We start from the raw sequence: 14,661 nt of genomic DNA on the forward strand, positions 1-14,661 counted from the left end.
ACTCACCTGTCTAGCTTTTAATCTGTTACTATGGTTTCTAAAGTTGTTTACAACTAAAACCAGATAGCCAGCATTCCTGCTGCCTGTCACCACCAGAACCAATAAGCAGAGAAAGGGATTGAATCCTTGAGCTTTTTATCCAGGTGGCCAGCAACCTGAGAAGAGGGTGGGTTGTGTAACCTAACAGACCGTCATACATTCCAATTCAAACCGACCCTTTTTATAAGGAGAAGAAAAGTGCAGGTAAGGGGTTTGGAATTCAGGGAACTGGTTAATCAGATGAAAAGCTGCAACATTCTTTCTGTTGACCAGTGATTCTTTATCTGTGTTCTGGGGATCAATGTCTCACCCTGGAGGACAACGGCTCAGATACCGTCTAGAATGCTTGCAGTCCTCCTGTGGCCCAAAGGTGGAACTGCTTATGGTCTCCTGGAGTCAGGGTGGGTCATACCTTTAGTTCCTGAAACAATAGCTTTTGCTATGCATCAATTACTGAGCTTACTGACTATTACCTAAATTGAAATTCTCCATTTCTTGAGTACCCCCTCACAATGTGGAGGTTGTCTTATTTGTTCAAGGAAGACGATTTTTTTTTTTCCATTAGTATAATTTTATTCTCTCAGTTTCTTGTAGGTCTCAAAGTGTGACAATCATTTTATTTAGTTACCAAGAGACTGGGCTTCTTCTTTCATTTCCTCAGGGCCCCCACTATAGGACTTTAAGTCTACATTTTGGGTAGAGGCGACAAATTGTATCTCCTTGACTGAATAAGTTCAATGCCTCTAAACCCTTGTCTGAACTAGGCCTCAGCTTGTGGAATTCTGTATCCATCTTTGCATCACCTGATTTTAGCAAAACCCCGCTGAGTCAGTTTAGAGAGACTCTTCCACCAAGAGAAGTTGTTGACTGACTAGAGATATTGGGCTGATCTACATCAGTGCTTTATGCAGAAGCCATAGAAAATATGTGAGGGAGAAAGTCTTAGGCCATTTGGAAAAAACCACTCTTGGTAGCAGACAAAGGCGAGAGAACAGTGTAGAGAAAGAGAGAGGACCATATTGGTGGTGTGGTGGAGTACAAACGGGTTTGATGTAAGTTTTTGCCACTTTGATAGTTGTGCTATTTTTTTTTTTTGAATGGGTTGTTCTGATTGAGCCATATGAGTCCATGGATTTAAAGAGCTATATCCACAAAGGCCACAAGCTTTTATACAAATATTTCTGTTGTTTTTTGCCTACATGTTGGAATATGTGTGTATATTCTGGCAATATCAGAATGTTATATGTTCACACATGTACACGCACACACACGTACACATTTCTATGTTCTCTTGAAAGGAGCAATGACACTTGGAAAGTCCACTACCCCTCCCCTTTGTCCATAGAACATCGACCTCTTATGGCATCAGTGAGAGCCTGGGGGAGCGCTTTTGTAGATGTTTCGTGGTCTGAACACAATGATGCAGACTGTTCTGTAGTAGATGCCTAGTTCAAATGACTAAACTGGCTTTGTCCATAAACATGATTAAGTTCCATAATAATCATAAAAACAAAATTTTCAATAGGAGTTAATTGTGGCTTCAATTGATATAAACGTTAGTGACTGGAACAGATGAACATATCCTTTTAAAATAAATGCTTGTACCAACAATGAACAAGTATACCTAAAAGGCCTTTTCATGAAGATTTTTTTTCCACTGACTCACTGCCTGGTTTTACATGCCAACCCCCCACCCCCCCAAAAAACAACTTTAACCTTGCACCTTGCAGATAGTCAATGGGAATGGTTCATTGTCCTTTGTTTGGCAAAGAGACAATGTGCTTTGAAGAAAAAAAACAAAAACAAAAAGCAAATAGAAAAACCCCTGATTCCTGTCTCTTCTGTCTGAAGCACACTGCATTTCAAAAAATTGCAAACCTTTCTTTGTTTTCAGGGCAAATAGCATACTTAGGCCCATCTGTGGTGCCAATTATGAAGTGTCTACATTCTGGAAGGCTAAAGGTAGAGATATTGTTCAGTCCCTGGGAGAAGATGTGGCCTTTTCCAACCTTGGATGCTGCTGGATTTGGTTCAAGAACCAGGGGAGCTCGGTGTTTGTAAATAGCCCCTTGTATGAATAGTTAGTTCTTTTGAAATGGCAACAAAAGCAGCATAGAGGGAAGGTGTTCATTTTCTTATTTTTCATTTTTTTTTTTTTTAGGATAGAAAGTGCCATTAGCATTTTCTCAGTTCCAAGGAGCATGAAAAAAATAAAAAAAATTGTATCTTCTCACTATGCTGTTTCCATTCCCAAATATTCTGTATCTACACACCTCTGTGTAACCCCTTGCTTCCCCTAAAACTCATATCTTGTGGTGAATCCAAATGGCTTTGAACTACTCATTAATCACTTGGTAGTTGTGCTATTTTTTTCTTGAATGGGGTGTTCTGTTCGAATACACAAGTTTCCAGATTTAAAGTGGCTAAATCTACAAAAACCATAGCATAATGCTTCCATTGATTTTTCTTTTTAATTTTTTATTAGCCAAGTTATGGCAGAAAACAAAAAGAAATTTCAATTGCTGCTCTGAAGATGATTTAATGATAGGGCTATTCACAGATGTGTAGGCAGGGTTGATTCCCAGCAAGAAGCACTCATTTCCCTCAGAACTATCGAGAGGGAGCTGCTGTGCTCCTGGGCCTCAAAGTCCACGCTGGGACTTCCAGATCCCAGATCGGCTACGGAGCGAGCCCTGGGCTGGCCACATGCTGTCGAGCCTGGAGCGGGGAGCCCAAGAAGACATAAAGGGCAGTGTTGCTGGAAGAAGCTGAAATCCAGAGTCAGGCAGAAGGTCCAAATCAATGAGATAGTCTCAAAGGAATTAGAAGACCGTTGAAAGCAAGGTAGACAACAAAGGGACAGAATTTGGACATTTTAATTCGATTGTAAGGTAGGAGGAGTCCTGTGGACGTTTTCTTTGTCTTTGTAGACTAGAAATGGTAAATATTTATAGGATGCCTGTAGCCTGTCCTGTGGTTACTGAAAGAATCATGCAGGTTTAGACATGCAGTGTTAAAAGCTAACTAAACCTTAGTGTCAACAATTTGGTTGAGCATTATGTGTCCCATCTTTTGTCCTGACTGTGTCACATATCCCTACAATTTCTTGTCCCAGATCATTTTGATGGTCTACCTTATTCTCTAGTTTCTGACTGTCATTTAGAATGAATATAGATTGAGAAAGATACTCTGTGCTCCAGTAGTCTTTGGCAATCTTACCTAAGGTCCTTTGTATTGGGGGTTAGAATGAGGTGGTAGGTACTAATGCGACATGTTATAAAAAGAAACCCTTGAGTCTCAGGGATTGAACACTATAAAAGTTTATTTCTTTTCTTTTACTACAGTCTAATGTGGGCAGGCTGGCTCTCTGCCATCTTTTAACTATACCTCTGGAGCAGTGCACCCTCTTCAACATAACCACAGAGAGATATGGAGTATTACGTGGGATGCTTTTAAGTGTCAGCAGGGGAAGATGATTACATCATTCCCATTCCTGTTCCTCTAGCTAAAACTCAGTCAAATGGCCAACTGCCAAGGAGGTTGGAAAATACAATTTTTTATGGGTGTTTTGGAAGAGGAAACTATGGGTCACTTCTATAATCATGAGCAGAGAAAGCTCAGGATGCTGGGAAAAAACTCTGGAAGAACACATCCCTCTTGGAAACCTACCATGTACAGGGCTTTGACATCTTTCAGCAAGTCTAAATTGATTGGTGGGAGTCCTTTTGAAGTCAGGGGTTAGAGACCAGAAAGTAGCAGTTAAAATAATTTAGGTTTAATATAATAATAACTAGGACTGTGATTCTGGCTAAGTATTGAAAAAGAAGGAATGGATTAACAACCACACTGCTGAGATCCACAGTATTGGGAAACTGGTATGTAGACAAGAGTAATAGGCCAATAAAAATTATTATCAAGCACTTCAACCTGAACAGACATAAAGATAGCAATATTTTATGTCCATGGTAGGGAAATTGAGAAGAAGCTGGATTCATTGGAATAGATATGACTAGACTGGGTTTTTGCTATGTTGGCATGAATTCGAAGTAGAGCCGTCCTGGTAGTGCTTAAGGAAGTATCTAGGGAGCCATGTCAGTGGTAATTTCAGCCAGGGAAGCAAGTGAATACTGTAGAAGCAGATGAGGGCCCAACAAACTATAGGGGGAGGAAGAAAGACCTGAATTCAGTTTTAGGGAATATTCATGCAAAAACACAAATGCCATAGGTTTTGCTTGTAGGAAAATCTAAAATAAAAGTGAGAATAGTGTTAATACATTAAGATTAAAAAATTTGATTTGTTCTTCTTTGTTTTTTGAAATTTTAATCCTTCCTTTTTATTGTATCTCTTTTTTAACATTTGGGATACATGAGACACATTCCTTTTTAAGGGTAAAGCAGTTGGTATTTAATTTATGAAATAGTTGATATATTTGAGAAGCAAAACAATGATTTGCTTTTTTCTATTATCCTAATGTAAGTGGTTATTGTATAGAGCCTTGATCTATAATGTATATACCTTTATAAAACTAAAGATATCTTAATACTAAGGAAATCATATTTTTCAGACCTACTTAATACACTTTTTAAAAGAACTATTTAAAAAAAAATTTCCCAAAGTTCCTTGTTTCTTTCCAACCAGTCTATTAAATAACTATCATTTTATTTAAAATGATTGGATGAGTTATGACAATGAAATAGGCCTTTAAGATATATTTCCTGCCTTGAATTGTTCATTACCTTGCATGATTTTAACCTCTCTGGAAGGCAGATTAACAAAATTAACAACCCCAAAGGAAAAGTTAAATAATTAATAATGAATTTAAACAGATGGTACTATAGCTGAAATGTGGCAATAAGAAGCAGAAGGGATTGGTATTCCAGAGGAGATAATTTTGAGACATTTTATTTCTGTTAATATGTTGCATAACTGAAAGGCTCTTTCATGAGAGTTGTTGAAGAAATCCTCTTAGTTTAAAACCTCTGAAAAGAATGCGCAAGTGGCCTTCTTTAACCACAGACTCTGAACTATATTTCTTGGTTTTTCTTTAGAAAAATATCAGGGAAGATTTAATTAAAAAAATAAAAAGAACATTAGAAAAAAGTATTCTCTGACACAAGTTGTTTTAAGAGAATGTGGAGAAAGTAGGTTCAGATTCAGGAAGGCTAGCCTCTTATCACTCTCACAAAACTTGGACAGTTTCCTGAGTACCTGAAGCATGAGTAACATTACTGTGTTTTTGCTTGTCAGTCATTGCTTAGTAATGAAAGCAGATGCAGATGTGTTTGGATGTGTTGTCATAGTTATTAGCTGGAAATTTCTTCTGGTAAGTTGTCATGGATGTGTGTGTGTAAAGCACTTAAAAGACTCTGAGACTTAGGCCGATAATTAAATTAAAAATTATCACGATAAGATGCTTTGCTTACTAGTAAAGTAGACTAGGTGTCTTCTTTTGATTCCTCAAATACCCAAAATGTAACAGAGAGCAATGGAGGCAGGTCAGGTAATGTGGTTGGAAACATATAATGCAATATGTACATAATATTCTTTTATTATTTGCTTTTTTATTCAATAAGTATTTAAAAATTCCTGAGTGTGACTCCAACTCTCATTCTGAGAGTCCAAAACTTACACAAGAGTTCTGGTTTATTAACCAATGAAAGCAAAGAGAATTGAAAACATTTTAAGTAAACTGATTTTAAGAACATGCTTGGAAATGCCTTCCCATAATGAACCAAAAGGGGGACATAATATCTACATTTTGACCTTCAGGTTAAAACAGTTGAGGTTTCTTGCTTCTTTTTCCCCTTTTTTCTTTCTGGCCCTGGAAATATCTGCGGAATTAATAGAGAAACCCTTCAGCCTTCCCTGAATGTGACAGAATCTATGGCTCAGTAATTAGAAAGTTGAGCTGTGCTAATGAATGGGGGCAAGCATGGCAACAATGATTTGTATACAGGCCTCTGGAGGTTAGTACAAGTTTCTGACTGGGGAACTGTTTGCCTTTGTGGACGCCATTGCTAAGTCATCTCTGAAGAAAGAGAAAGAATGGAGGCTCCAGGCAGAGCCAGGAGGCTATGGATCAAGGGAGCACCTGCAGAGGGGAATGGGGGCTTCGACCTCACACATGCTGCAGAGGAGACTGGCGTTGGGGTTCCAAAGTACCTAAAGGATCAAAGTTTAAAAAAAATTTAGGAAAAGCCACGTGTGCCTTGCTAATGTATGTTACACTTCTAGAACTTAGGAAGGCTTTCGAGAGCATCTAAGCTTATATTACTTCACAGGTCAGGGAACTGAGGATCAATGTGGAGCTTGGGCTGGAACCTAGATCTACCAGCACATTCTACTTTGCAAAGCAGACTGAGGGTACAAGGGGTAGAGCCTTCAGTGAAGTGTCTCTGCATATCCTGCAGCTGATAGGATCAGCAGTTATGCTCCAACTAAGACCAATGGAAGAATGATAAAGAATTTGTGTTTGAGAACCTTGTAGATGGGAGTTCAAATGATAACATCTCTAGAGAACAAGAGGTCATTGAAAAGCAAGGAGTAAGCAGTTGTCTGAATGTCTTATATTGTTCAAATTGAGGCTGGCTCTTGAGTGCTGGATCCAGGCTGGGATCCAGGGAGCCCTGGCTGAGTGTGGGTGCAGAGCCAGGCTTGACACCAATCTGTGGAAGAGGAGCTTGGAGGGGTCAGAAATTCCGCATCCTTCGGTGGTGCTGAGTGAGAGCCCACCGAGGTAGAGCACACAAATGATCTAACTGAAGCTATGGGTCTGAGCAGAGGAAATTGAGTACAAGGCAACTGGGTAGAAACTATGTACAACAGAATAAGAAAGGATAGGTTAGCTGAAATATTATGAGTTGATTACACTTGCCATTCGAGAAACTTTTAAATGAGAGCTTGATGTCACACCACCAGTTGGTGAGGGAAATTGTGACAGGGCTGAGCCAGTATGGACCTCATTATCTGTGACCGTTTACGGAAGTTGAGTTATGAGATGGAGAAATATGGCCGGGACTAGGTGTCTTAAGGTTTGCTTTCATGCCTAATGTAGATAAATGTCTTCTGGTCCCCTGTGCAGGTATGGGCCAAGATAGTTAGAGCACAGGCTGGCAACGGGAAATAGCTGTCAATAGTTTTTTTCATTCAGACAACAAATATTCACTGAGCATCAATTTTCTGCCAGTTATTGGAGATACAACAATGAATGTGATAGGCAGAGACCCTATCTTTATTATGCTTATTATATTTACAGAAAGGCAATAAGCAAATAGATACATGAATAAATGTAAGTCAACTTGTGCAATACAATAAATAAGTAATAGGGCATCACATGATCAAGGACATTCTTTAAAATAGATGGTTTGAGAAGATCTATCTGACAAAGCAATGTTTAAACTGATGAGAAAGATTTATCTGTTTGGAGTACTGATGAAAATCATACCAGACATAGGAAAAAGGAAATATAAAGACCTGAGGAAGGGACTATTTCTAGGTGTTTTGGGGACTGTGAAAAGATCATGTTACTAGAGCTCTGTTTACATGGGGGAGAATGGCCTGAGGGAAATTTGGAGGCAGGCAAGGAGATTACTTTGGGCATTGTTGGTCTTGGTAAGTGTGGTAACCAGCCTCTGAGATGCCCCCCAATGATGCCCTTCTCTGATTCTTTTACACAGGGTACGAGGGTTAGTCTGTGTGACCAATAGAATCTGTCAGAAGTTACAGTATGTTGCATCTGAGGTTGTGTTATGAAAGACACTGTGGTTTCCATTTTAGTTGTGTGCTCCCTCTCTCTTCTCTCTTTCTTGTATCACTTGATTTGGGGAGAATGAGCTTCCACCTTGAGGACAGTCTTATAAAGAGGCTCCCATGGTGATCAAATGTACTCTGTCAACGGCCACAGGAGTAGGCTTGGAACTGGGTCCTCCAGCCCCAGACAAGCCATCAGGGCACTGAGCGCCAGCCAGCAGCTTCACTGGACTGTTATGAGGTACCCTGAGCTGGAACCACCCAGATAACCCACTTCCAGATTCCTGACCCTTAAACACTATGTGAGATAATAAATAGTTTTAAGATGCTGAATTTGAGGTCAATTTGTTATGTTGCAGTAGTACTTAATAATAATACTTAAGGAATTTGAATTTTATCTAAGTAAAATGCCTTTCTGAGCCAAAGGAAAGGGGTGGTTCTTGGCAACTATCAAGGCTCGAAGGTTGACCAAGGAATCTCTTGAGATCGTTGCTCAATAACTGTTAGCTGGACCTTTTCCCTGCAGACAGTGATACATTCAATCTCCTCATGTTGAGTACTCATGTACAAGCAGAATTAAGAAGTCGTTCTATTTATTTGTAGTCTCCTTGAAAACAAAAACAGGACAACATTTAGAGTTTTTTATGAAAGTAATGTTATCCCTTCAGTTCAAAATTAAGAAAAAGACATTTCGTGTATTGATGTCTACTCTAATTCAATCCAATAAACATCTGCAAAGTAACTTTGAAGAACCTCTCTGTGCTCAGCATTGAGAGACAGGGGCTATGACTAGAGTGACAATTCCTGTCCCCTAGTTACTCACAGTCTTGGGTGGAGATAGATTATTTTAGTCTCTCTGCAGATTGGTGGCACCTCTTTTCTCTTGACCAGATAGTACTTGATCCTCTTTGATGATAAGGAGACTGAAATGACAGAACACCAAAAGACAAAGTCTGGTCTAAGGATTTTCTCTTCCTTTGTTTCTTAACAAATGCAAGCATTGTACTATTTGTGTTGTTTTCCAACCCTATGTAGAAACTGGGACATTTCCCATCTGAACAGCGTTGGGCCCAGGGGTTGGTAAGGCTTTCTTGTTGGATGGGTGCTAAGGCAGTTAATATGGAGATTATAACCAAGTGCATGTAGAGGCAACTGATAACTTACCCAAAGCCAGGGATGTTCTTACCCCATTTACGGCTTCATCCCGGCCACGGGAACTTTGGGTTCATTGTGACATCCAATCACTATTTTTTAGTATCATATTTGGGGCATTGAGAAACAACTTTTCCCCAATTTTACATGTCCATAAAAAGCAAGAACTCACAAAAAGCAAAAGGGCCTCTAGCATCTCCATGTATCTGTCTTTGCTGTGGACTCTCCCTCTCTTAATGGTATACACAGGCCTTTGCACATCGTCCTTCAGAAGAACAGATAATCGACATTGTTCTTTAATTCTTTCTTTAGGAGAAGCAAAAACCATTACCTGGCAGTGACAGCAAAGCATCAGGCCGACCTCAGGAACTGTTTCCCAAGGGCCTCTTAAAACACAAACAAACACAGAACAAACACAACTGTAAGATAAAGCCTGATAGGTGTGCCATTGGAGGGGCATATTTCAAGGTGCCTTTGAGATCTGGGGACCTCATTTTGGAATTTTGAGCAGTCTTAATAAGCAGGTGCATCATCTCGGTGAAGAAGGAGGTCAGCTGGGTGCACTGAGGCGGAACTGATTGGCTAAATTGCCAGTGGCCACAGAACTATCCAGCAAAGCCTGGCGCCAGGAGGGCAGAAACAGCTGTATCCAACCTGCACTAAAATCTGTCTCTAATTATATTCACCCAATAAGAGCTTGCTTATTTACCATTAGAGAGGGGTTCATAATGGCACTTACATCTTTCATCCTTTTAAATAATTTTGCCATGTTTTTTTTTTTTTTTCTTCTGGTTTGAGACACCAAGTGTCGAGAAAGCACATTTCCAGAATGTTCTATTTCTTGCCTGATGCAGTATAAAATCATCTAGTACCTGTGAATGCTAAAGGAGTGTTTACTTCTTGAAAAAGAGAGTGAGTCAGTTCACCAGGGCACCAGTGTATCTGTGTGTTGTTGCCCCAGGAAGATTAACCAGCCAAAGTTCTTCATTTAGCTGATGGCCGCTAGCCCAGGTTAACTGTGCGCTTCTGAGTTACTTCTAGGGATTGCCATTGGATACGGGTTTCCACGGTTCCACTGTGGATAATGTCCTACGCCATTAGCACTGGGACAGACATTAACAGGTCAATAAAGGTCTCATAAAGTGCCGTGTATCCCAATGTCAGCCAGCACATAGCAGGACACTGGGAGTCATTAAACAGGTTGGGTCTGCTGAAGGCTGTTCATTTTCAGAGCCTTGACAGTGTTATGTTTCTAAACAGAAGTGTTGCCATGCCACATGGGAGTTGTACTGTTTTCTGAAGCTTCAGTCTTAGCCCAACTGACTGGCTGTAATTTGAAAATGACATTTAGCAGTTTCTGTAAAACATAGTGGTTACTATGATAAACTTTGGGACCCGACAGACTGTGTTTCTTATATGATGTGAGCGCAAGTTTCTTAATCTCACTGAGCCTTGGTTTTTGTCATGTGCCAAGTGGGGATAATAATACAAATGCAATAAAAAGGGAATACCTTTCCACCATTTTTGTTTCCATGGGAGATGTACCTTGGCGTGGATAATTATGCAAAATGCTTAGAATGTTGCTTAGTACACAGTACTATTCAAAAAGCGGTTCTTACTATTACTGGAAGTTATTTGGAGCCTCTGTTTTCTGATAGGAGATTGAAGGGCAGCTGACACTATCTCTGGTTACTCTAAGACTTTATTGTGGAAGCAGGGTGAGAAGTTCTAGCTCTTGCTTCTGGTCTGATGTGGTTTTTATAACCCTCATTTGCCTTAGATGGTTTGTACTGAAAAGATCTGTGTTGGAGGCATCTTTGCAGATTTTATGTCAACAAAACAAACAGAACAAACTTCTTTTTTTTTTTCCTCTCTGAACAAGCAATTTGCAGAGGCCAATGCACCTACTCCAACCTCTGTCAGCCCTCGCAGTCCTACCTGTCCCTGTCACTCAGGGTGAACCTGGAGGCCTGTCAGCCGGTACCTGCTGACCTCCCCTGCTCTGCTTTTCCTTCATTAGGACAGAATCCTAAGCCACGAAATTAAAAGGAGAGTAGAAATAGAATATAAAATATGGTCTGTCCTTTTTCAGTTTAAGTTTGAGTCCTTTCAAACTTATTCCATATATTGGTAAGTCTGAGAAATAGGTGACTAGGTCCCATTTACTTTGCCAAGTGCAATAATTGGCAATGACATCCTGGGGCATTGTCTTCTGAAAGGCTTCTGAGAAGGTTTCAGGAGGTGTGTCCAGGTTCAACAGTGAGACATTATAGTGGTCAATTTTTAAATGACTCCTATGAGTACCAAAAATGAAGGGGACATGGTGGTGTCTGTGCCAAGTATTTGGCACTCAGGCCTTAAGATCTGGGGTTAACAGCAATGCTGGGAACTCTGCTTAAGGCGGGAGTCACGGTTGATTCATCTTGATTTAGCCCAATGTTTCTTTGTGCTTTGCATTTTGTTTCTCAAAATTATTTATTCAGAAAATATTTATTGGGTGCCTACAACATTCTAGGAACTTGACTAACCAGAAAAGCAGCTTCCGCTGGCAATATACAAGGTATTACCAAGTGCGGTAGCTTATCATCACTTGTTCTGTCTCTCCCTCTTCCTTTCATTGCCATTGTCTCGGTTCAGGCCCTTATTATGTTTACCTGTGTAGGATCACCATGGTTTTCTAGAGAAAGGGGAAAACACTTCATTCCAACAACTCCACAACTGCCCACATTCTTAAAACACACTTGAGTTCTCCCAAAAGAGGAATGAAGCAATGGTGGGAGGAAACAGAGAAGGAGAAGAGGAGAGGAGAAAGAAAGGGGAGAAGCAGGTGGGTAGATACTGCCACTGAGAGATTACTGGGAGAAAAAAACAACAACCCTTATTTGAAGATAGTTTTCAAATAACCACAGACACCAAGAAAGGTGTTTTTTTTTCTCTTGGAATTTAGCAGGTAGGTACATACCCTTTCTTGTCCTTCCTATTAAGATATAACAGCTTAGGATCGCTGGAGTGTCTTAGATGATGTCTAACCATCATCTGCCCCATTCATTCATCTCATCTCATTGTTTCTAGAGAAATTTATCTGAAATGTACATCACTAGTCATGTCTCTCCTCTGCTTAAAACCCTTTGATGATTCCCACTGCCCATGGTAGAAGTGCTGTCAGGCCCTATTAGTGCATTAGGATAATTTGTGAAGTGTGAACTGCATGTCTGCTACTAATTGAGTTAAAGTATTGAAAATCGATAGTAATTTGCTTTTTAAATATAAATTTCACAATTTTTAACTTTAATATTCTTTCCTGAATGGGAGAGAACAAGATGAGGTTGTGCGTAATCAGCAGACCATCTTTTCTATGTCATGGGATACACAATGTAGCAGCCACCATCAACGACTGTAATGATGTCATTGTCATTTCATTCAAAATTTGAGATTGTCTAGGGGTGTGTATCCTGCCTTTCATCATCAGTTGTCATACATTTTACAGCATAAAAGCCTCTGGCCCACTGAATAGAGTCCAAATTTCATAGAGACTAAGTAAGGAAGCCCCCGTTTTTCTCTTTAGGCAGCTCTTTGAGAGTACCATCCCCCACCCCCACCTACTTATTCAATCTGCTCTCTATCCGAAATGCTTTTAACCACTTCTGGTCCATTTGGGAAACCCCTCAAATATTTTAAGGTTATGATTCATTTCAAGCATTCCTTCCTCTACCTTGATACTCCCTCCCCACATCTAGTAGAATTGAGTGCTTACAGAATTGCATGGTAAACTGAAAAAATGAGGTCTTTTCTTGTGCATTTCTCATTAATTTCATCAGGTCCCATTAAGAAGTATCTATTGGATGAGTCAGGAAAGTTCAGGGTCTGCTGTGGGAATTAACGACTCCCATAGCTCAGCGGCTTGCAACAACAAAGGTTCCTCTCATTGCTCACATTCCACCTACGCTATGAATTGGCTGGGGTCTCTTTCTGCAGCACTGTTCAGGGACTCAGGAAAAATAAACAGCTATCATCTTAAACTTAGTTGATTACTGTGCCAAAAGGGGAAAAAGAGGGTTTCACATCATCCATTAAATCCCAATATTACTTGTATTCCTGATCTTTTATGGCAACTAATAACATGATCCTGTCCACACACATAAAAAAAGCCAGGGAATGAAATGCTACCTGTGCATGTAGGGCCAAGAGCCAGAAATATTTGTTGACTAGCACTAATGACAATATATGACCAACATAAAACCAATCATGGTTATCTCTTAGAGTTATGGAAGGGGCCTATTTTCCTGGGCAAATTGACATGACATAATTAGATACAATTGACCTTTTTTTAGCAAGGAGAAGGGAGCGGTAGCCATTGGACAGATGACCAACTGTGTCTGTCACACTTTGTTCCCTCAACCCCTGGAGCTAATTTCTGGGGCTGGAAAGTCTAGGAGCTCCATAGAGCACACCGTATTTTCAGTTTCATAGAGAGCCATGATAAGCTTTGCATAGCAAAACACTCCTGTGAACAGTTGTTTTGGGAAGTCTCTCTGTAAGATGCCACTTAGAGTTCAACAACCTTCTGAGCTGGGCATTGTTTTCCAGATGTAGAAACAGAAGACCAGGGATGATAAGTAGCTTGCTTGAGGTCACAGAACTAAAATGTGGAGGAACTAAATTTAATGCCTGCTGCCTCCTGACTCTGAAACTCTTGCCCTTTATTTCGGCAGCATCTTTTATGAACCCCTTGGAATGACCTTACCCTCTTTTAAACATATTTTTAACCTGAACCCATTGTCACCCGAGGGCATTCTAAGTCTTGGGTTTGTTCCCTGCCATGTAAACTACATTTCTTTTTGTTTCAAGCTTTTCTCTAACTATGGTTTTTTTTTTCTTTCTTTTTTTATTGTTCAGTTACATTTGTTCCCATTTTCCTGCTACCACTTTCCCCTGCCCAACCTCCCCCACCTCCCACACTCAGTCCTTCAGTTTTAAGGGAGGATATCAAGATGAAACCAGAAAAGCCTGTGTTCACGCTGCCTGTCGCCCACCATACCCAATAAGCAGAGGCAGGGATTGAATCTTTATGGGTGCTTTATTCAGTTGGCTGCCGATCTGAGAAGATGACAAGTAATGTACCCTAACAGACCATCTCAAATTTCATTTAAAACCAACCCTGTTTATAAGAAGAAAAATGTTGGTGAGGGGTTTGGAATTCAGGGAAAAAGTTAATCAGATAAAAACTGCAACGTTCCTTCATCTGCGTCCTGGGCGGTGGACGTCTCACCCTGGAGCACAATGGCTCAGATACCGTCTTGATGGCCTGCGGTCCTCCTTGCACAAAGGCGGAACTGCTTATGGTCCCCTGCAGTAGGGGGGGGGTCATACTTTCAGTTCCTGAAACAATAGCTTTTTACAGGCATTGATTACTAAGCATATTCATTATTACCTAAACTGAAATTTTCCAACTCTTGAGTCCCCTATCAAAGAGTTTATCTTCCTGCAGTCCTGTTCTGACAACGTGAGGGCATTTGGCAGTGGCAGCGTGCTTTAATTCAGAAAAATGGATGGCAGAGTGGTTTTTCTGCAGAAGGAGATTTATACTTAGTTCCTCGTCTCTGTTAACGAGATTTATTCACAGGCCTGAACAACACAGGCCAAGGGCTGCATTTTCTCTTCCCTCAACCTCCCCAAGGAGCTCTTGATATTTAATAAAATAATCGTTGTTATGACTTGAA

The sequence above is a fragment of the Pteronotus mesoamericanus genome, unplaced genomic scaffold (assembly GCF_021234165.1).
Source record: "Pteronotus mesoamericanus isolate MK-2021 breed Mesoamerican mustached bat unplaced genomic scaffold, CSHL_Meso_final contig_68, whole genome shotgun sequence".
NCBI lineage: Eukaryota > Metazoa > Chordata > Mammalia > Chiroptera > Mormoopidae > Pteronotus > Pteronotus mesoamericanus.